The 22545-nt window shown below is 41.6% G+C and overlaps 1 pseudogene; it reads left to right on the forward strand.

The window, feature by feature from the left end:
- Positions 1 to 628: 628 nt before the first annotated feature.
- LOC101597498 lies at positions 629 to 21767 on the forward strand (annotated as a pseudogene).
- Positions 21768 to 22545: the final 778 nt, after the last annotated feature.

Consider the following 22545-nt stretch of genomic DNA (forward strand, 5'->3'; position numbering starts at 1 on the left):
ATGTCCATATCCTGAGGAAAGCTGTTGAGTCACATCTTGGAAAGGCAAGAGTGCTAGAAAACCTGAGGGAGTCAAAGAAGGCCGAAGACAAAGCTTTTCTATTAGGATGGGATTGAGTTTCTATGGAATGACAGGCTGTGGAAAACCAATTTTGATAACAGGCAAAAGAAAGCAAAGTGCTTTCAGACAATCAGAACAGTTCATGGAGCTTCATTTGAAGGACCTCAGCAGCTTTGAGAAAGAATTTGCACTGCCTTTAGAAGTCAGTATGGACTACGCTTGTATAATCCTGCATACATGGGATGTTTTGGGATGCCCAGAACAAAAACATAGAGAAACAAGAAGGACACTGCTAAGAAATGCAAAGACCTTGATCCAAGGCAGAAACCGAGGGAATGGAGAGGCAAGCCTTGGTGAAGGAAAGGAGGTTCAGCGCTCACCCCAAAGTGAGGGAAAGCAAACTTGAGGATCATACTCCCTCTGGGATGAAAATTCCTCTAACATAACTTGCTCAACAAAATTCTAATCACTGAATGAATGAGTTATCCCTCTGCCCAACCTAAAGTTCTAGACAAGTTAGAGAACTGATGTAGAAGAAACGCAAGGTGCCCCTGAGAAGATTACCAGCATGGGTAGCCAGAGCTCCAAGGCTCCCTGGGGCGACACGACTCCCAAGGATGAGGACGCAGCTGGCGCTCCCTGCCCAAGGCAAACAGGAATGGAAAAGCAATGGTGACTTATTCCCTAGGGGGAAGGGGAGTGGCCACATGTGAATGTAACAGATGAGGCAGCTGGAACTACCTGCGATGCCATCAAGCCTACACCTCCTAGCCAGGGCTCTGAGGCCAAGAAGGAAGTCCTTCCCAAGGAGATCCCCAAGAAGAAGAAGAAATTCTCATTTAAGAAGCCTTTCAAATCGAAAGGTCTGTCCTTCAAGACAAACCAGAAGGAGGGCATGGGTGATTCTTGGGCGTCTGCAAGCACAGAGGAGGAGCAGGAGCAGAGGGAGATCAGTGCCTGCAGCGACGAGGGCACTGCCTAGGAAGGGAAGGCTGTTGCCACCCCTGAAAGCCAGGAGCCCCAAGCCAAAGCAGAAGCTGGTGCTGCCTCCAAGGGAGGAGACACAGAAGAGGAGGCAGGGCCCCAGGCTGCAGAGCCATCCACTCCTCCCTTCAGGCCTGAGGGTGGCCCTGCACAGGCCAGCACTAAGCAGAATCAGCATCTGGGTGGGGACAGGTGGGTGACCTCTAAGCTGCAACAACTGTGCTGTCCTTCTGAGGTCACTGCCTGGACCTGGTGCCCTGGCTGCCTTCCTGTGCCCAGAAAGGTTTTTTTACCCCTCTTCCCTCAGCCACACTTCCTTTTCTTCTCTCTCTTGTGGATTTTCCCATCAGCCATCTGGTCTACCTCTAAAGGCCCGTTGAAGATGGTTCCTTATAGTTTCCCAAGTTAGTTTAGTGATGTGAAATGACCCTACCCCTTGGCCCTTCCCTCCTTCCCAGTCCCCACCCCAGTAGAAGGCAATTGTTGGTTTTCCCTGGAATATTTTTCAAAGTAGGTTTTGTTTATCCTACTCCCCAAATCCCTGAGCCAGAAGTGGGGTGCTTAAACTTCCAAAACCCGAGCGTCCAGCCTTCCTCCTTGTTGAGTTTTTAGTCTCTTGTGCTGTTGGGGAGGATATTGTCCCTACTTAGGTTTTTATACATGTCTTATTCATGTACTTCAAACCTCAAAAAGAAAAAAAAAAGCAAAAGTAAAGCCTGTCACTTAAAAAATTATTTCTTTATTTTAATAATTTTTCATTTTCTTAGTTGCAAACACAGATTTAGGTATCATACATTCTGACATTTTCAAATATGAATTATTTTTGTTGATTCTTGTTGCATCTTCTATCCCCAGTCGTCTTCTTCCTCCTCATTCCTGTCCTCCTCCAGTAGCTTCTGTTTACATGTCACATATGTCCTTTCTGAGCCATAACTTGTAAACAAAGTCTTAGTCTGTAGTTATGGTCTTCCTTGGATATGGTTGTTGCAAGAATCCTGGTGTAGGAATGCCTGGGTTCTTCCTTCTGGTACCATGAAGAATTAGAGTATATAGGACACAGGGTAAAGCAAGCCAAGTTTCTTTAGAACAAAGGTAAAAGAAAGCAAAAGCTCTCATTGGGATTGGAGGGACCCCAAAATTGGGAGTCCTCAGAGTGTGCTTTGGCTTAGGGGTTCTATAAGAGAGCCAGGCCCACTCTTCTTTTTAGTTTGTCTATCACCCTGATTGATTCTCCTTTGTTGGTCAAAGCTTAGTCAAGTGGTACCTCCTAGGAGAATGTCAAGAAAGAGATGGGGATGGGGAGATTTGCTTTGTGCTTGTTTAATGAACTCTGTGGCCTAACTCTGGTCCTTTTATTGTCCTGAACTTACCATTTCCCTTAACTGTACCTTGTGGTCACCTCCAGCAGGGCCCCAGACATTCCCCTAACATACCAGGTGAGCTTTAAAACTGAAACATGGAGTTAAGTTTTAGTAAATGCTAGGGGGACATAAAAAGAGAATAAACACATAGAAACATACAGTCAAGGAGTCTAGCTCATAAAGATGGTTGCTTGCGAAGGACACAGAATCAGTCACCTCGACTTCAAAGCATCTAGGTTTGAAACAGTGACACCCAGAGGAAAACTGGTTGTGAAGGTTACCAGTGGATGTCTTCTCCTGCAGTCATCTGACCTCTTCTCCAGTTGTCCAGTTTACTGTGGGGTGACTGGGTAGGTAAGTTGATACAAGAGACGAGCAGAAGATACTCATGTTTCAAGAGAGCTCAAAATTCTAAGAAAAGGTAACCTCAGGAAAAGGAGGCACTTGGACATGAGGTGATCAATAGCTGCCACCAATTCCAGCAAAACAAAAACCAAACCAAATCAAACCAAATCAAAACAAACTATCATTGTTCTTTTGAGGCCTTTTTAAAAACCTTTTTTAAAAAAGAATTATTTATTTATTTATTTGAGACAGAGAGAGGGAGAGAGATAGAGAGTGAGTGAGAATGGGCATACCAGGGCTTCTGGCCATTGCAAACAAACTCCAGATGCATCCACTACCATGTGTATCTGGCTTATGTGGGACCTGGAGAATCGAATTTGGGCCCTTAGGCTTCACAGGCATGTGCCTTAACCACTAAGCCATCTCTACAGCCCTGTCCTCTTTTCTTATGTGAGAGAGCAAGAGAGTGAGGGTGGGGGGGAGAGAATTGACCTGCCATGGCCTTTAGCCACTGAAATTGAAATCTAGACATGTGCACCCCCTTGTGTGCATTGTGACCTTGCATCACTGTGTGTCTGACTTATGTGGGACCTGGAGAGTAGAACTTGAGTCCTTAGGCTTTTCAAGCAAGTGCCTTAACCTCTAAGCCATCTCTCCAGACCAACTTCTATCATTTTTGATATTTTAGTGTTTAACAGAGGCTGTGGGCTGGAGAGGGTGGGAGAAGATGAGTAGAGGAATTCCACTGGTCCCAGTTGGTAGGCTGTGATGAGATCTCCTCTGTGAATAGGATACATTGGACTCTGGAGATGCGGAGTGGAGTTACAGGAGATGAAACATTTGGAATAGGTTCTGCCACTCTCAGAATCATGTCGGACCCATGGTCTCTATATAAGTATAGCTGGGATCCAGGCATAGAAAGTCTCTGATGTGCAGAGAAGCAGACCCATTCCAAGCAGACACTGGCTTCTCTAAAGGATGTAAACCTAACACACCAAAGGAATGATGAATATTTTCTCCTCTTACCAGCAGGGCATTTGAGAGAACGACTCTAAATTCAGATGGCTAGTATTATGTTGGAACGTAGTGATGAATAGCAAGCCATCAAAAGCAATACAAGCTGTTGTTTTCAGTCTAATCTGGCCTTTGGCCACATGTGTTTTACTAGCACTTTTTTTTTTTTTCCGAGGTAGGGTCTCACTCTGGTCTAGGCTAACCTGGAATTAACTCTGTAGTCTCAGGGCAGCCTTGAACTCATGGCGATCCTCCTACCTCTGCCTCCCAAGTGCTGGGATTAAAGGCATGCGCCACCACGCCCGGCTATTACTAGCACTTTTAACATGTAACTTTTACTGTAGTCTGAAAAGGAAGACATTGCCATTCAGATTTCAAACCTGATGAGTCAGGACAATCTAGAAAGGCTTAGTATGTTGTTCAGAGTCACACAGGGATAACTGCCAAAGGTGGTATTAGAGCCCCGATCAGCTTGACTCCACAGCTCTCCTTAAGATACCTGGCATCTCCTAGCTATTCTTGTCTACTTCTCTTGGATAATCCAAAGGTCACAAAAAGTACAAAAGCAACTCAGGAACAAACAAAAGGTCCTCTGTGCACTGGGATGATTACATATGTCACCTATGGGGCAATATCTACAGATCTGGTTAGCCTGTTTCTCATGAGAGCCCAAGTACATGTCCTCAGCATTGCAATGGAATGGGAAAGACCCCAGAAATAGTTTTTTTTTTTTATAAGAAAAGAGAGAATCAACCCTTAGCTATTGATGCTGTCTATAAGAATAGGAAAGAAGGAATCCTGTAGATATTTAGAAAATTTTTATACATAACAGACAGAGATTTATCTGCAGACATTATAAATAGACTGACATATAGACAGGTTTTGGTTCACTATAGGACTGTAGTTGTCTAAAGAATAAAATTGCCTCCGTTCCAGTGCCTTCCCAGCATATAGCAAAGATCATTCCCATCATAGCTAATAATTTAGGCAGATGGGCTCCAAAATTTCTTCTACTACTAAAACTACAGAACCTAAAATGTTACATTGTATGCTCTATCTAGCATAAATAAATGAACAACAAGCTGGCCCCCTAGGGATTGTCTTCTGCAGTAACCATGTTTATGTGTGCAGACTCTGCTCTTTTAATCTTCCCCCATGCTTGGTGGCTTTACTAATAAGAGACAAGGCTGAGACAGTATAGTTCTGCATAGCCCTGCTGGTCTACAGGGCAGAAGTTTCTGCAGGTACTCACCAGACTGTACAGGATTGATACGAAAATCCAGGGAAGGCTTGCAGCTCTGATGGGATGTGGTTTCCTGATTGGAGGAGGTGTTTCTGCTCTCGAGTAGAAGAAAGAAATGCGACATCAGATGACACAGCCAGGATGGTGACAGAAGCAGGGAGGTGTAGGGAAAGCCTAGAGCATGACAGGGAGAAGTGGAGGCTGGAGGTGAGGCCAAGACCTTATTGTTCTGAAAAGATGGTTACAAAATTCTCTCTCTCCAGCTTCCCTGAGACGCAAATATTTTTCCTTAGGGAAATGTCTTTCAACATCCAATGAGAGGTCAAGTGTCAAATGAGATGATTCCTTGACCTACAACTGAAGAAGAGAGAAGTGAGCCTCTTAGGTAGGTATGCAGACAAGAAATTGGTAAGAGGAGAAGATTCTGACAGGAGGCTCTCAGGTTAAAGGCAATGGACACAGGAGCCATCAGAACTTCTGAGAACATATTTTTCTTTCTCTCAGTTTTGCCTTAACTACAGGCCAATATTCCAAATTGAAAAAGGTCCCATTTGCTCCACACGGAAAACAGAATTTAAGCAATGTTTTATAGCGTAAGATTTTCTCTAAAATCTTGATTCAGAAAATTGTGCATGTGAGATTTTGGCCAAATTCAAGCATCTACTATGGGAGTATTTTAATGTGCGTGCGCATGTGAGTAGACTGGGCTCATCTAAGTACCCAGGTTGTCCCAAGGATCCCCTGTCTCTGCATCCTGAGTGCTGAGATCATGGGCTGGCCACCACATCCACTCAGCATTATATGTATTCTAGGTATCCAAACTCCAGTATTCATGTTTTCTCAGCAAGTATACAGTTCACTGAGCCATCTTCCCAGCTCTGTCCTATGGGATTCTTTTAAATGCTTGTTTTATTTATTTATTAATTTTTATTTTTTAATGTGGGTACTAGGGATTGAATTCAAGTCCTCATGCTTGCAAAGTAAGCACATTATCAAAGCATCTTTCCTTTTTGCAGCTCTGAGGTTTGAACCAAACACCTTATGTATGCTAAGCAAGCACTTTACCACTGAGCTACAACTTTAGCCCTTCTATGGGATACTTGAGAGCAGGTATCTTGATGAGCACCTTCTATGGTCTCAGCCATGTTTCACTGTATCAGCAGCACCTCTCCTCTGAGCACTGGGCCTGAGAGACTTCCTTCAAGGCTTCCTTCAGTAGCACTAAGTATTAGCCAAATTCCAACCTTGACTTTGGACCACCCACCAAACTGAGTCTAAAATCCATGCCCCCTCCAGAAATTTTAATTAAAAACAAAATACCGTGTAACAAATGCTCTTTGTGGCATTTTTTTTTGCTTTTTTTCATAGTAGAGTCATAATTTTGAATTTTTTGGATATGAAAACTGTACTCCTGACTAGAAAGCATGGATTATGTATTTAACTAAACATTTAAAGTAGTTGTAATTTTGTTCCTGAATGCATTCACACAACTTTAAACTTATTACTTCTGCCAAAGGCACATCTAAGGCTTCCTGTTTCTTCCAGGGTAAGACCTAGCTACAGTGATTGACAGAAGCCCCAGGAGCTCCAGTTAGTGGAAACCTCAGCTTCTCATGCAGAAGCAATAAGCCACATATGCCCCACCAGTTTTCACTTGAGTGCCAACTTTCCATTATCACTCACTCTGCATTATTTTTCATTCCATTTGGCCTTTTTCATATTCAGAAAGTTTGGACTTTGTCCTTCCCGCTCCCCTCTCCAAATCTTTCCCATCCCTTTCATTTTCTGCCTGACATTTAGTTAGTTGAAAATGAATTATTTGAGAAGCTTGCCAAGCCCTTACTGTTCCTTCTCCATGGCTCAGTTCTCTTCGTAGAGCACATGCAGTTCTGTCACCTAAGTAAGCCTGGCTTTTTATTTTCTTACACTGAAAATCCTGATTGGTGTTCACACCTTGGTAGAGCAAGGGCAGTTCTCATCTGGAGCTGGGCTCTGCTCATCTGTAATGTTCTTTTCAAGTGAGGGAACATCAGCTGGTCTAACATCTGCCCACCTCGACTCATGGTGATGGGGGAGGGGATGCTTTGGTTTCGTAGATTGGAGGCTGAAAACTGGGTATGGGAAGCCCTGGATTTTTTTCTTCTCATTTTACAAAGCCAGTTGCAGTTGCACAGTATATTAATTCTCACCTGCTCTTGAGGTTGAAGTTCCTGGAAGTACTTGGAATGAGTATAAAATCTGCCTAGAGTAACAAGAAGTTTTGACTTCTTTACTAAGCTACATCTAGGGCAGCAATGTCTAAATAGAAAATAAATAATTATGATTTCAACCTTCAAGTCTCTTAGGCATTAAACTGAGTGACATGGGCCTGCAATGGAAAGGTGGGTCTAGACTGTAGTCTCAGGCATTGCTCTTCTAAGGGATTGTATGGACAGGTCCTGTGTAGGATTGGACACATTTAGAATGGGACACATAGGGTTGTACCCAAGAAGTCAAGTGTCTGAATTTTAGAGAAAATTTTGCATTTAAGATTTCTCTTAACGTCTCTACATGTATTCTGGACTCCTGTTCAGTATCCCAGCCTTAGGCACAAGTTATTTCAGAAGATGAATTTTTCTCACTTTGTCTAGCATTTTCCTGGGCTTAGCAATGAGGGTCTAGCATCCTTGGGGAACATCTCAGTCCTCAAAAATCTGAGATGGTTGGTTGGTCACTCTATCATGTGATATATGGTTATATGGTCATGAAATGTGGATATGAGTTTATGTGAATGAGTAAATGTAAAGTCACCAGTATAACTACCACACAGAGGGAACACCTCTGAATGAATCCCTTATTCTTTGCAACTAGTTTCTCTTCTGTTTTGATGTTATGTTTTTTTCCCTCCTGTTATGCAGGTCTTGTGTAGATAGCATTAGCCACTGTGAGGTCATGAATATTAAGGGTGCTTTGTGTCTGGAGGACTGTATTGCATACACTCCTCACCTTCCTTTGGCTCTTACATTCCTTCTGCAAACTCTTCTGCATTGGTCCCTGGACCTTAGAGGGTGTGATACAAATGTATCATTTTGTAATAAATACTCCACTGTCACTTCTTAGCACTTTGGTGAGTTTTGAGTCACCCCAGTGGTCACTATCTTCTGGAAAGAGAAGCTTATCTAACCACAATGAGAGTAGCATTAATACATGGGCATAAACAGAAAGATTCAGAGGTAAGTTTGATGGGCATATTTAGCCAAACAATGATAGTAGTTTCCCCAATAACAGGCATGCTACCATTGTATTATTGGTACATTTGGCCTAGATGACTATCCATAAAACTGGCAGGGCCCACTGCTTGTTAAGACAGTTGTTAAATTTTCTCCCCAGCAGGATGCATAGCTCTTTCAAGTATTCCGACAGCTAGTCAACAAGGAGGAAGCTTCCAGCTCAGCTCCAGCTTTATTTCTGTGAATTGCAGACCAAGCATATGACATCTTAAGAAATGGGGTTTTATCATCTAGTTCGGGTGGGCATCTAAGATCATGGTAATATCCTGTAATGTTTTAGGGGCATCAGGGGCCTCCCTGGCCAACAACTCACTGGAAGGTCTCTCACTCTGGCAATGAAATTTTTGATAATATTCTATAGCTTATGGGCACATTATCTACCTCCACAAGATACTTCTGCCCAAACACACATTCTCTTTTTAAACATATATTATTTGCTAGCAAAGAAGTAGATTTCCATGTGCTTATTCATAAATTTTAATTTTTGATTAACTCTCTTCCTAGCTCTTCTCCTTCATCCCCTCCCATTAGATCATATTCCCTGTACTATTCTTCCCCTGTCCTCACATATCTGCTATGCCCTTCCCTTCTCTTCCCTCTCTCTCAGTCCCTTTCTAGATTCTTGGCTTCTATTGCTGACTTTTTATTTCAACTCACATACAAATCTAAAAATTTGAAGCTATGATCCACTCAATACCCTCACTTTATGTGTGGGTAAAGTGGGTGGAGCTCAGAGAGGCAAAGTGATTTGCTTATTATTATTCATTGAATTGGTGACTAATTGGGTCCAAAATCGAGGTCGCAGCATATTCTATATTCTATGGCCTACCTTTCCTGCACGATGGCAATATTTTCTTTTACCTTCATTCTTATTCTTAGCAATTTTTAGACAAGACTTTGGGGTTATATTAACTTTCTGTATTCCTGTAAAAAGTCACCACACACTTAGCAGCCTAAAGTAACATGAACACAGATTTTGTGGGTCAAAATTATCTAGGCACAATTTTGCTAGTCCTCATCTCAGCATCTCACAAAACTGAGGTCACGAGGTTGGCATAGCTGTGTTCTTTGCTGAAATCCAGAGACTCATTGCAAGTTCTGTGCCTGTTGGCAGAGTTCAGTTCTTGGTATTTGTAGGTCTATGGTGTGCTTTGCTGGTTGTCACCTGGGAGCTTCTATCCACTCAAATATCCTTGCTCCATGACCTTCTCAGAATGTGGTAGTGCCTTTCTTCCTTGCCAGCAGATGAAGCTGTGGCTTCAGGAAGGGGCTAGCTCCTCCTTTTAAATACTTACCTAATAATGAAGGCAGGCCAGTCACGATAATCTCCCTTTTGATTAATTCATAGACAATTGATTTAAGGCCTTACTGACATCTGCAAATCTTTTTGCCTTTTCTAGATGATATTGCCTACTTATGGAAGTGGCATCACAGTCATAGTTGCAGGAATCCTGGAAGCCATTTTAGGATTCTGCTCACCACAGGCATATTGATCAGGAAAGACTTCCATGAGTAGAGCAAGAATGAAGCTAAGTACTGAGAGATGGCACAAAGATTTCTAGTTTGTCTACTATTCTGTGGCTTCCTTGAGGCATGTTATTCATGCTTCATTTACTTGAATTCTAGGCTTTTATAGTAACTGGATTTTTGTTCCAGAATTAAATTTACATGCCAAAAGAAACCAGTATGAGCAAAGTCTTAGTGGACTGATAAAGTCTGATAAAGCATCTTGGGTTTTAGGACCTATATAGGCTCAGAAGAAAATGAGAGACTATGAAAGCTCTGTAGCATTTTGGTCCATATTATCGGTGGATTAAGAGGTTCAATTCTCTGACTGTGGTTACTGCTGTCCATTACTTGTAGTATTGCCTCTGGGACATGAATTTCCTGTGTAGAGGACACCAGGGTTTCTCATGCTGCCTCAGTTGGCTGTTTCCTGCATGGCTACCTGAATGCTTTGGTTCCCAGGTACTGGGCATCCACTGCTTCCTGAGACATCCTACCTAAACCCAAACAATCAAGTAATGCTGTTTTGTTTTTTTAATCAATTCCAGAATTCTTGGACAGCCAAGAAGAGGAAGGAGAATTGCTTAAGTTAGATCCCATAGCTAAAACTAAAACATATGCCTATATTCAAACTTTACTTTGAAAGCACTTCCAGTGTTCGGCTCAGCTCAAGGGAAGGGCGCTTTGTTACAGACTGCAGTGAAGGCTCAGGAAAATAGCAGCCCCTGTGGCTTTCTGTCACGGGGAGCATACATGTAGGAGGTGAGACAGTTTGTGTGAAAAGCTACCTTATTTGGAAAAAACCTTGGTTAAAGTTAAAAAAACACACTTTGAGATTTATAGGTTTGCAAATGAATAGAAATAGATATTCCTTGGCAGGCCTACTTTGTGATGATGCAGGAACCGAGGCAACAAGAGCATTGTGAGTTTTTCCTATGAAGGGCTGAACAGCTCTAATTCACAAGAAATTTTCTTTTTATCTTAACAGATTCCCCTCTATGTCCTTCACTTCAAAAAAAATTATTTTAGCCGGGTGTGGTGGCACATGCCTTTAATCCCAGCACTCGGAAGGCAGAGGTAGGTGGATCACCTTGAGTTCAAGGCTACCCTGAGACTACATAGTGAGTTGCAGGTCAGCCTGGGCTAGAGTGAGACCCTACCTCAAAAAACCAATGTGTGTGTGCCTATATATATATATATATATATATATATATATATATATAACATATACATACATAAAAATGCATATATGTATGTATATGTATATATATATATACACATACATACATATACATACATACATACATATATATATTACTCTTAGCAAATAATACAAAAATTAAATTATAAATTTTTGGATTTATTGAAAACAGCAGTGGAGACAGGTACAGGTACAGCCACTACCACTTAGGAAACACCCCAAATTTGGTTAATGTCTTGTCTCCCTTGTTCTTTCTCTTTTTAATGGGCATAATAGCATTTATTTTCTATAACTTAATTTTCAGGACCTATTCCACACTCACAAAATATCACCCTTTGAAAACTGAAGAATCATATGTTTTTTTTTTTTTTTTTAAGACTAAAGATTACATTCAGGGGCTGGAGAGATGGTGTGGTGGTTTGATCAGGTGTTCCCCATAAACTTAGGTGTTCTAAATGCTAGCTTCCCTGCTGATGGAGATTTGGGAATTAACACTGTGTTGTTGGGGGGCCGGCTTATGGGTGTTATAGTGTTTCCACTTGCCAGTGTTTGGCTCACTTGGCTCAATCTCCTGTTGCTATGGTCCACCTTATGTTGGCCAGGGGGTGACGTCCACCCTCTGCTCTTGCCATCATTTTCCCCCGCCACCGTGGAGCTTCCCCTTGAGCCTGTAAGCCAAAATAAACCTCTTTTTCCTAGAAGCTGCTCTTGGTTAGGTGATTTCTACCAGCAATGTGAACCAGACTACAACAGTATAGTGTTACTGAGGAGTGGGATTGCTGCTAGACACCTGACTGTGTGGCTTTGGCCTTTTGGAGCTGATTTTCAAGAGGAATGTGGGAGGATTTGAAACTCTGGCCTAAGAGACGCCTTACAGTGCTGTAAGTACAGCTTGATGGACTAGTCTGGTCAGAGTTGAAAGACCTGAATGCAGTAAGAACTATGGACTGTGAGGTTGGGCTTATGATGGTGAGAAAGAGCTTTGCCTGGACTGGGCTAGCAGTTTGTGTGGGAAGCTTGCTTTTATGCCTAGGTCCTGAGAAGTTGTGCAGGGCTGCTTTGTGTAGAAATGAACTGGTGTGAGCAGATGAATATGGCACAGAAAGAAAAATCTGAGTGAACTTCTGCCTGCTCAGCTGAAATTGAAAGATTACAACCTTTGAGATTGGGCTAGCTGACCTGCACTGGGGCCACAAAAGAATATAGACTCTTTTGAAGGGGCCTGAATGCTCAAGGAGTGTCCTATTCTCAAAGTCTATTTTATTCCCCCTCCCTGGCTTAACAAATTGGCACTCTACCTGGTATTGTGGAGTATAAGAAATATAGAAAAGAGAATGTCATTGAGTTTGCAATAGCCTTGTGTTTTGGAAATGGCCATGGGCATTGTGAAGCAGGTTTGCTGGTTGCCTGCATAGAGACCTCATGGGGCCATGAGGATGAACAGTGGATTGCAGTGGAGACCCAGAGGAGATGCCAGGTCCACAAGATGGCTGCTAAGGAAAGCTGCCAGCCCTGATGAAGTTTTCCAGGACTGTTATCAGCCTAGCTGGGGAGGTGGAATTGGAACTCCAGAGACTTGTTTCTGGTTAGAATTATTGGACTTGGAGATTTGTCACTGGCTAGAGTTGCCGGACTTGGAGTTCAGTTTGATGTTTGCCCTGGTTGTTTTAAATATTGTATTGGTTGAATGTATTTTTTTGTTATGCTCAATACCATCTTCTGTAGTGTGAATATTTTTTCTGTGCCATTATGGGCTTTTTGAGGGTATTTTTTGGTATTATAGCTCAGTTAAAAGATCTTGGACTATGGGGATGTATGAACATCAGTGGAATTGATAAAAAACTATGGGGACTTTTAAAGTTAGATGAATGCACTGCATTTTACATCATGCATGGTTATGTGTTTATGGGGGTCAGGGGCGGAATGTGGTAGTTTGATTCAGGTGTCCCCCATAAACTTAGGTGTTCTGAATGCTAGATTCCCAGCTGATAGAGATTTGGGAATTAACACTTCCTGGAGGCAGTGTGTTGTTGGGGGCGTGCTTATGGGTGTTATAGCCAGTTACCCCTTGCTGGTGTTTGGCACACTCTCCTGTTGCTATGGTCCACCTTATGTTGGCCAGGGGGTGACATGCACCCTCTGCTCATGCCATTGTTTTCCCCTGCCATTGTGGAACTTCTCCTCGAGCCTGTAAGCCAAAATAAACCTCTTTTTCCCAGAAGCTGCTCTTGGTTGGGTGATTTCTACCAGCAATGTGGACCAGACTGTAACAGATGGCTCAATAGTTAAGGCACTTGCCTGCAGAGCCTAGTGACTGGAGTTTGATTCCCCAGTACCTGCATAAAATCAGGTACACATAGTGTCTAGAGTTCATTTTCTGTTGCTGAAGGCCCTGGCATGCCTATTCTCAGTCTCTCTTCTATCTCTGCTTACAAGTAAATAAATAAAAAATATGATTACATTCCATCAGTCTAAAATATAATGTAATGATTTCCTCTGTTTCTATAAACTTTGTGCAGTAGCCAATGTTTGAGCTAAAGACGTAGGGGAAACTGGGTTTCCCCTTAAATATATAGACTCAGCATCTTTGGAAGGCCAGGATTTCTTAATATAATGTTTCTGAAACTTGAACTTGCAAATAAATCTCTTGGATTGCTTTTCAAAAATATAGAACGAGTGGGTCCTACACCCCTATTCATAGTACTTAAGAGGTAGATGTATAGAATCAGGAGTTTAAGGTCATCCTTGTCTACTTAGCAAGTTTTAGGTCAGCTTGAGCTACATGAGACCCATCTCAGAAAGACCACACAAAAAAAGGCAAAAGAAAAGAAAATGTAGATGTTTCTGGTGCACAAGAATCTTTTTTATCTTTAAAAATATTTAATTTATTTATTTGCAAGTAGGAGAGGGGAGACAAAGGGAGGGAGAGGAGAGATTTTGGGAGTGCCAGGGCATGCTTCCATTGCAAATGAACTCCAGATGCATGTACTACTTTGTGCATCTGACCTGTGCCTTTATATGGGCACTGGGACTTGTACTCCAGGTAGGCAGCCTTTGCAAGCAAGTGCCTCTAGCGGCTGGGCCATCTCCCCAGCCCCAATTTTACATTTTAGCTGAACTTGTCAGTGATTTTGTTTCAGCATCCACATGCATGGAGAAATGTGATAACATAAATTAGGGGTACAAGGCTATTTTCATTTTCAGGAAAAAACAGTCTGGGAAAGGTTTTGGTATTTCTAAACCTTTCTATCTTATTTTAATGTAGTGGCTCATTATGAGAACCGTTGTTCCGTGTAATTATTGAATCATTGATGGAATCAGATGGAGTTCACATTCTCATAGGCCATCACGGCAGTCAGGAAGCCGCAGAGCGCTGCTGCAGTAACGTTTGGTCTTCTTCGTTTCCATACCGATGTGCCTTTCCCTTATTCTTCTCTGTTTTGGTGTTCAAAGAGAGCTGACTGGTGTTTTGGAAAGGTCTACTTGCTTAAGTAGCAATATACTTCATCCCTGCATTCTAAACACTTTCTTTGTTTACATTAGAGTCGGGAGCAAAGGCACAAAGTGATACTTTCAGCTTCTGCTAAAGGATGTACTTTTCTTTTTTGCTTCTGGTAGGTGATCCAAAGCATGCCCAGAGAATCAATATAATGAGCTTTCCCTTTTCATCATTCTGTAGTTTTAATTATATTGTCCATATCCCCTGAATTGAGTCCTCAAGAAATTTATAACCTAAAGTTAGTCTGCTTTCTCACAAGGCAAAAGGAAACCCCACCAAGCTCTTCTATGCCTTTTGCTAACCACCCTTTAGGAAAAGGAGAATTCTTCACGTAAACTCCCTGGTGCATTGTGGAGCATGCTGACTTCACACCCCTTCTTTGGGAGGTCTTAGCTCCTCATTTGACCCATGTGGAGGTCTCCCAAGCTATGGTTCTGGTCTTGACTTTTTTTTTCTTTCTCTTCTTTTTTCTTTCTTCCTCTCCTTTCCTTCTTCCCTCCCTCCCAGTCCTCCTTCCCTCCCACTTTCACTTTAATGTACACATATACATGCAAATTGATTATGAGAATTGCTTTAAAGAAAAAAGGGATCTTATGCAAGTGTGATATTCAAAATATTTCACATGGTGTACAGATAAGCATTAACCCTTAAAAATTATAATTTGAATGAAAACTATGAACAATTTTACTTGTCCTGGTATAAAGTAGCTGAACAGTATTGCTACTTTTATGAAGACAGTGAACATGTTAGCTCTGTAGACTTAAAATTTATTTGTGAGGTAAGACAAGTGATACTTGAAGCAAAAAGATGAGTAATTGGCCAGCCCAAGGAAGGAGGTACAGGAGAACCTTTCATGGAAGGAAAAGCATGTGAGGACTCTACAGTTCCCTCATTGACTTTTCTTACCCACTTCATCCTGTCCTCCACCTAACTCCTGGACAATTCTAGACCCTTAGTGCTGAGCCTGCATCATATAAAAACAAACAGTGTCTCATCCTATGCAAACTAGTTGCTCCTCCTTTAGTTTTGCTATTCATTCTCAATTCCCAGGCTTGGTGACAGGAAAGCATATTTTATTACTTATTTTCCTATAATCTTAGAAATGATTACATACAAATTCTATTGTTATTCCTAACACCTGTCAAATATTGTTTTCTTATAGTACCATCCTAACTCAAATCCCACCTTATGTGTGACTCGTTGAAAGAGGCTGTTCTTATCTAGTTATTAAAGACTTTTCTCACTTGAACATACCAACCTACACCCGATAGATGAACAGACTTGGATATTAATTGCTTTTTGGGAAAATAATCACCCTTGGGATTGTGTTAGATTAAAAATAATCTCTAATAACTCCACTGAGGCGGACCTTCAGTGGAATGGGGGCAAGGAAGTGGGGTGGGGGGAAATATGAACAACATGTAACTTGCTCATAAAGTTTATGATTAATAAAAGTAGAACAATTCTGGATTTCTATTCCTATACATAATATCCTCATTTAAAAATTTTTATTTATTTATTAGAAAGAGTGAGAACAAGAGAGAGAGAGAGAGAGAGAGAGAGAATGGGTATGCCAGAGCATCCATTCATGGCAAAAGAATTTTAGACACTTGTGCCACCATGTGCATCTGGCTTACGTGAGTTCTAGGAATTGGATTCGGGTTCTTAGGCTTCAAAAGCATGTGCCTTAACTACTAAGCCATCTCTCCAGCCCTGGGATCCCATATTTACTGTTCATTTCACAGTGAATATTTCCATAGTAGTAAAAGCAACCCAGGCTGATGGAGGTTTAGTTCTTAAAAGACTTCAGTGAGCAGAAGCCTTCCTATTTCATACCTTACTGCTTTGTGCAAGCCTAACTATTTTTCCTCCAACCTCACTGATCCTAGATCAGAGCCTTCAGTCATCCATCAGGAGGGAAGAGCAAAAGAACTGTCTGGAGAACGCCCTGGGAAGGTGGGGAGTCAGCCATCTACATTGTAAGACAAGCCGCATACATGCAAACAGTGAGCTCAGATGTTCACTGAGCATCCAAACTTATATCTGAATACACTGCCTCTAGTCTCCATACTATAAACTGTGGAAACCAGATGCACATGGTGGCATATACATTTGGAGGTCGTTTCCAGTGGGTAGAGGCCCTGGCGTACCCATTCTCTCTGTGTCTCTAATAAATAAATATTAAAATAAAAGAATAAACTGTGGAAATCGAAAGCACTGTGAAGCTACACCTTGAGGGACATGTTATCCTGGCCCTGGTCCTTTGGCTATAGCTTCTTCAGGACTGACTCAGCCCTGTTCTCTGTGGGAATTTCACCCCTTCTCCAGTTTCATCCTTTAAACGTGCACATATGAGTGAGTTGACTCGATTTCAAGAAAGGTTTTCACTGCTCTGCGTGCACAAGTACTCATCTACTTTTGCACTGAGTCTTCTCCCAGTCCATCTTAGCCTGCCATTGCCCATATCATTGTCTTCAAAAACCCTTCCTCCTTTTTTTGTTTTACAAGATTTCCTCTTCCCATAAGCCCCAGTGCCAGTAACCCCCAGTTCTTGGATTGAATGGAAGTGGAAAGGTAAGGATAAGGGGAAGGCTTACTTCCTATGCCAAACATTTAGGAAAGTTTCCTTTTTAACAGATCTGTTCTTTCTTTGACATGAATTGTGGTGGTAACTTTTAAGATGAAAACATTTTTTTCTGTCTTGCTATATGAATATATCATACAAATAGGTATATAGATATATGTTCACAGACTACATATGTATATGTAAGGAATATTTCAAGTAGGAAAATAGAAAAATAATCATGTATCTAGCTGAGTATAGTGATGCGTGCTTGTAATCCTAGCATGTGGGAGGCTAAAGCAGGAGGATTGCCATGACTTTAAAACAAGTTGGAGCTGCAGTACCTGGGCTGCAAAATGCAGAGGCTATAGACTCTGTCTTAAAAACTAAGAAAAACAGGGGACTGGGAATAGAGTTCAGTAGTACACCACTTGCCTAGCATACATTAGGCGTTAGGTTCAATTTACCAGCAGAGCAAACAAAACAAAACAAAACAAAAACAACAAAAGAACCAAATAAGCAAACAACAATAACAACAAAAAACACAACCTCATAAAGTAAATCATACATCTATTTCACACAATATACATATACAGAGAGAATTAACCCAAAAGGAAAACATAGCTGAGTGATGGCTGTATTTATACTCATCCTGATCCCTTTTCATTTTCAATTGATAACTTTAATACATGAACGTATTGCAAATTGTTTATATTCCACTGGGTTACACCCTTATGTTTCCTCCTCCCCCCTATGTCCATTCCATTGAGGATCCTCCTCAGTGGGGTTATTAATATTCACTGTGGGGTCTTTTAATATATATATGTTGTTTTTTACAAGTTGGGGTCTCACTCTAGCCCAGGCTGACCTGGAGCTCATTCCTAGCCTGAGTCTGGCCTCAAACTCAGCAATCCTCCTACCTCAGCCTCCTGAAATGCTTGGACTAAGGTCATGTACCACCATGCCTGGATTACCACAATTTTTAACATATATTTCTGTATTTTTTTCTGATATAAGAAGCCATGATATGTCCCCAAACTCACCTACTATTAAGCAGGTTTACTGCTCCAGAAGATTTGGAAGTTAGGTTTTCATTCTTGCATAATTTCTTGTGACCTCAGGGGATCATTTCTCCTCTCCAAGTTGTTGAAGACACAGAATTGATCTTTGGATTTTTATAGGTATAAATATATGGTGACATTAAAAGAGCTGTTTCAATGTGGTAGGGACAATTCTGATTGCCAAATGGGTTTCCTTATGTTGACTTCCAGTGCTACTTTACCTGGCCAAGCAGTGGACACCTCAGCTATTTGGGAGAGTAAGGCAAAAGCATTATTTGAACTAATGAGTTTGAGACCAGTCTACATGACAAAATGAAACCACATTTAAAGAAAAAGAAATAAAAGAGAAACGTAGGAAATAAGGAAGAAAATCTTCTAGAGAGATAAAATCACTTTAAAACCTTGAGAACATAGCATATTTTCCATAGTTTTTAAATGTGGAAATATATAGTGTGATCTACTGAGTAAGAGGTGGTTTTCAAATGAGTTGTATTTTTACTTCTAGGAAAGGTGTATGATAGCTTCCTTTATTATAGTGGATAGTTAATGTAGTCTTTTCCTGTCATTGATGAAGGTGATGCTATTTATCACCTCAGAGCAGGCCCACGGAGTTATTTTTGCAGAAGTAGACAAGGCTTTTGAAGCATGCTTTAATACTCCTTGTGTGTCTCTTCTTGTCACTAGAAGCCTCATTTTGAAGATAGCTAACCAAGCATAGTGTTGAGAACACAGAGCCTGAATTCAAACAGATATGGGTCTGAATTCCCTGGTTATCATTTGCTGGCTTGTCACCTTAGGGTAGGGCTTAATCACAAGGGTTTCTTTGTTTGTAAACAGGGATTGCGATGGTTACCTCACTGACTAGTTGATGGAATTAAATGGGAGAACCTATGTCTATGAAGGTACTTTGTATCTGTAAATATTAATTCTCCCTCTCTGGGGAACCAAGCTTTTATAAACTTGCCCTTAGGGTTGAAGTTATTACCTTGGTCTCTTGGCAAAAGCTCACCTGAGTGGTCCAATTGATCATGAAGCCACCATACTGTCCCATGCTTGTCCTCTTTTTTGAGGCATTTCTGTCATGATGTTGCATTATGTTCTATAAGCTGTTGTGTGCTGTGATAGGATATTTACACAGCTTTCCTATAACTTAAGGGAAAACAGACTTTCTGCATCAGGTGAAAACCACTTAGTGGTCCATTGTTTTCCTATTATGACACAAGCCCAGAAGCTGACCATGTGCAATAGTCTCAGCTATGCAAGTATGCCCCTGACCAGCCACCATGACATTTGTTAGGTTGAAAAGAAACACCTACAAGCACCTGGAAAAGATGTCATTCGGGAATTTGAGAGAAGCATTTTGTATGTTTCCCATTTTGCCTTTCTCATATGTATCCTAATTTGAACCCTGAAGATAAATATTATCAGTAGACAGGGAACTAACAAGAATATCAGTGGTGGTCTAGCTTCTGACCTTCATATGCTCAACAAGGCTTCAAGGCTGGCGGATTTTGGTCTCTTACCACCTAAATAGACAGTGCTGCAGCAGATTATGCTGCTAAGGAGAAACCGGTAGGTGGCGCTGCTGTTCCATGTGTTACTTCAAGAAGCTCTCAGTCTGCACAATGAAGAACATTGCATTTTTTATGGGGAAGTATTTTAATGATGCTGGTGCAAGGGTCTGCTAAAAAGAGTAGCCCCTTATTGTGTCAGTCAGAAGTAAGGTTCTCTCAGAAGGGGCTTAGCTCATTTGACCTTGGAAACTGAAGGCTTAGCTCTACCAAAGAGAATAAAAATCAGAGGGAGATTTGCAAAGAACAGAGCTTTCAATTTCCCCATAGAGAAATAAGGTTAGTGGTCTAGAGACAGCAAGCAAAAAACAGCACAACTGAAGATATTAGCCCCGGAGAGTGCTGGGGTTAATGTGGATGATAAGAGCCACAAAACCCTGGTACATACTAATTTGGTTTGTTAACTTATTACATCCTTGAGAGAATATTTTTTTCCCTTGGACTAGATGAAGAATTCCCTTGAGCAACACAGGTTTTTGTACCAGGAGATTAAGTAGCATAGAAAATTACAGCCCTGCATTTGTGCTGTCTGAGTTAAGGTGGTGTCAGCATTCCTATTTTAAGCCATTATTTTCAAGGATGTGAGCTTGCCTGGGACATACAGATTCAGCCCCAGTACCACACATGCACAATGTGTGGTCTAGGTGGGCTCATGCAGCTACCTAGAATCCCTGCCAAAGAGATGGGTCGTTGGAGCTGACTCTCACTCTTAAACCAAGAAAGACAAAAGAAATTGAAAATCTACCTCTAAAGTATGTAATGAATTTAAAAGAAAATACTGCAATAAGATTTGTACTGCAAAAGACTTAGTGTTCAGGCCTGACAACCAAATTGATGAAACACACTCTTATTATTTTTTAATGATGACTTGGACCAATGGACTGTGAACTAAGATAGATCTCTATGAAACTATAACAACCCTAAAGGGCATCTGCATAATAAATATGTATTTTCAAAATTGGCTAGCAGACAGAAATGAACATTACTCTGAAGCCAGCTGTCTGGGATATATGATAACAGACAAAATGCCTGGAAACAATAGAGCCTCTTCATAGTTTTTCTTTCTTTTTTTTTTTGTGTGTGTGTATGGTTTGTGGGCACACATAGCATCATATGTGTATGGAGGTCAAGGGGCAACTTGAAGGTGTTGGTGTACCACTTGGTTTGAGGCAGGGCCTCTTGCTGCTGGAAATGAACTGCCAGACTTCAAGGAAACATCAGCTTAGCTGACTCTAGAGCTTGGATTTTCTAGGCTCCATTTCTCATTGTTGTAGGCACATTGGGATCACAGATGTATATACCACTTTGTTTCAGGCTTTACATGGGTGCTGGGGAATTGAACCCCAGCTGGCAGGCTTTGCATGCAAGTGCCTTTAACTACTGAGCATCCCACCTCTCCTAACTTCCACTGTGCTCATTGAAATCACAAGGGTGGGAGGAAAGCTAATAAGCAGTTATGGGGACTTTTGTATGGTCTAAACTCTAAAGTTTCTGGCTCCCACAGCGACTTCCACACCAATGTGTGTGTAATAAGAATTACTGCTCCTAGCCAGGCATGGTGGTGTATGCCTTTAATCGCAACTATCAGGAGGTAGAGGTAGGATGATTTCTGTGAGTTCAAGGCCATCATGAGATTACATAGGGAATTCTAGGTTAGCCTGGGCTAGAGCAAGAGCAAAAGCAAGAGCCTACCTTGAAAAACAAGCAATCAAACAAAAAATGAATTACTATTCCTATTTGAGAGGTGAGAACACAGAGTCTTCACTAGCTAGAGCCAGTTTGCTTGGTTTCTCAGTTGGTGAGTTCCTGAGAAGAGAGCTCAGGATTATTCAGAGTGAGGCCCAGTCTATTTTTCCTTCAACCCATGAATCTCTTCATCGAAAATGGTTTCATTCCCTTTCAGTTTTGCTTGTTTTTGAGAAAGCTACGCAATCTCAGTTTCCTCATCCACAGAGTGTGGGTGACATTTTTTGCCTTTCAGGGTTGTTGTGAAAATGACTCTGAGGAAGTACTCCATGGATGCTGCTGCCGTTATGGCTGTGGCTTTGCTACTGGATGGAAAACAAAGCCATAGTGACAACAGACTTTGAGTGCAATTACACCATTCAGCATTTAAGAGAATTGTGCCACAGAAGTGTTAGTTTCCTCAATTTTCTCAGATTCATGAGGTGTAAGAGTAGAGTACATACATTGATTTTCCAGCCAATAAGTAGACAAAGACCAAGAAAGAAAACAGGCATGGAAAATTGCGTGTCGATACTTAGAGAAACAAGGTGATTGCAGTAATTGAGCAGAACCAAAAGAAGTCACACGTGTGATTATAGCTGCTGTTAGAATATTGGTGCTGGCCTTGCCTTCATGGTCTTGGAATGGACTAGATGGAATGGCACCAGTATAATGCCTTTATCTCAGATCAACAGGGCTAAGTGAATTATCACACATGTTAATTAAGTGGCTTCAAGAAACAAAAGGCATACCAAGGGTTTTGATCATAAGCCCATTTGTAACAGTGGTTCAGTCTTTCAGGAGGCCTGGTGGCTTCTTATAAGTGTTGTAGTGCCCAGTGGTCTCCTGCAGTCTTGTGTCACAAAGATGTGGTTGGCAGCCAGGAAGGAGATTGCATTTGCTGGGAAAATGGGTAAGATGGAAGAACAGAAGTGGGGGGTGGGGCAAGGTATGAATACAGACAAACCAGGAGAATGCATTTGAATGCGAAGGGGGTTGGGTGTGGTGGTGCGCACCTTTAATCCCAGGACTGGGGAGGCAGAGATAGAGGGATCCCTGTGACTTTGAGGACAGCCTAGACCTACACAGTGAGATCTGGGTCAGCCTGGGTTAGAGTGAGACCCTAGCTCAAAAACAAAACAA

This window comes from Jaculus jaculus, chromosome 1 (genome assembly GCF_020740685.1).
Source record: "Jaculus jaculus isolate mJacJac1 chromosome 1, mJacJac1.mat.Y.cur, whole genome shotgun sequence".
In the NCBI taxonomy this organism is placed as follows: Eukaryota; Metazoa; Chordata; class Mammalia; order Rodentia; family Dipodidae; genus Jaculus; species Jaculus jaculus.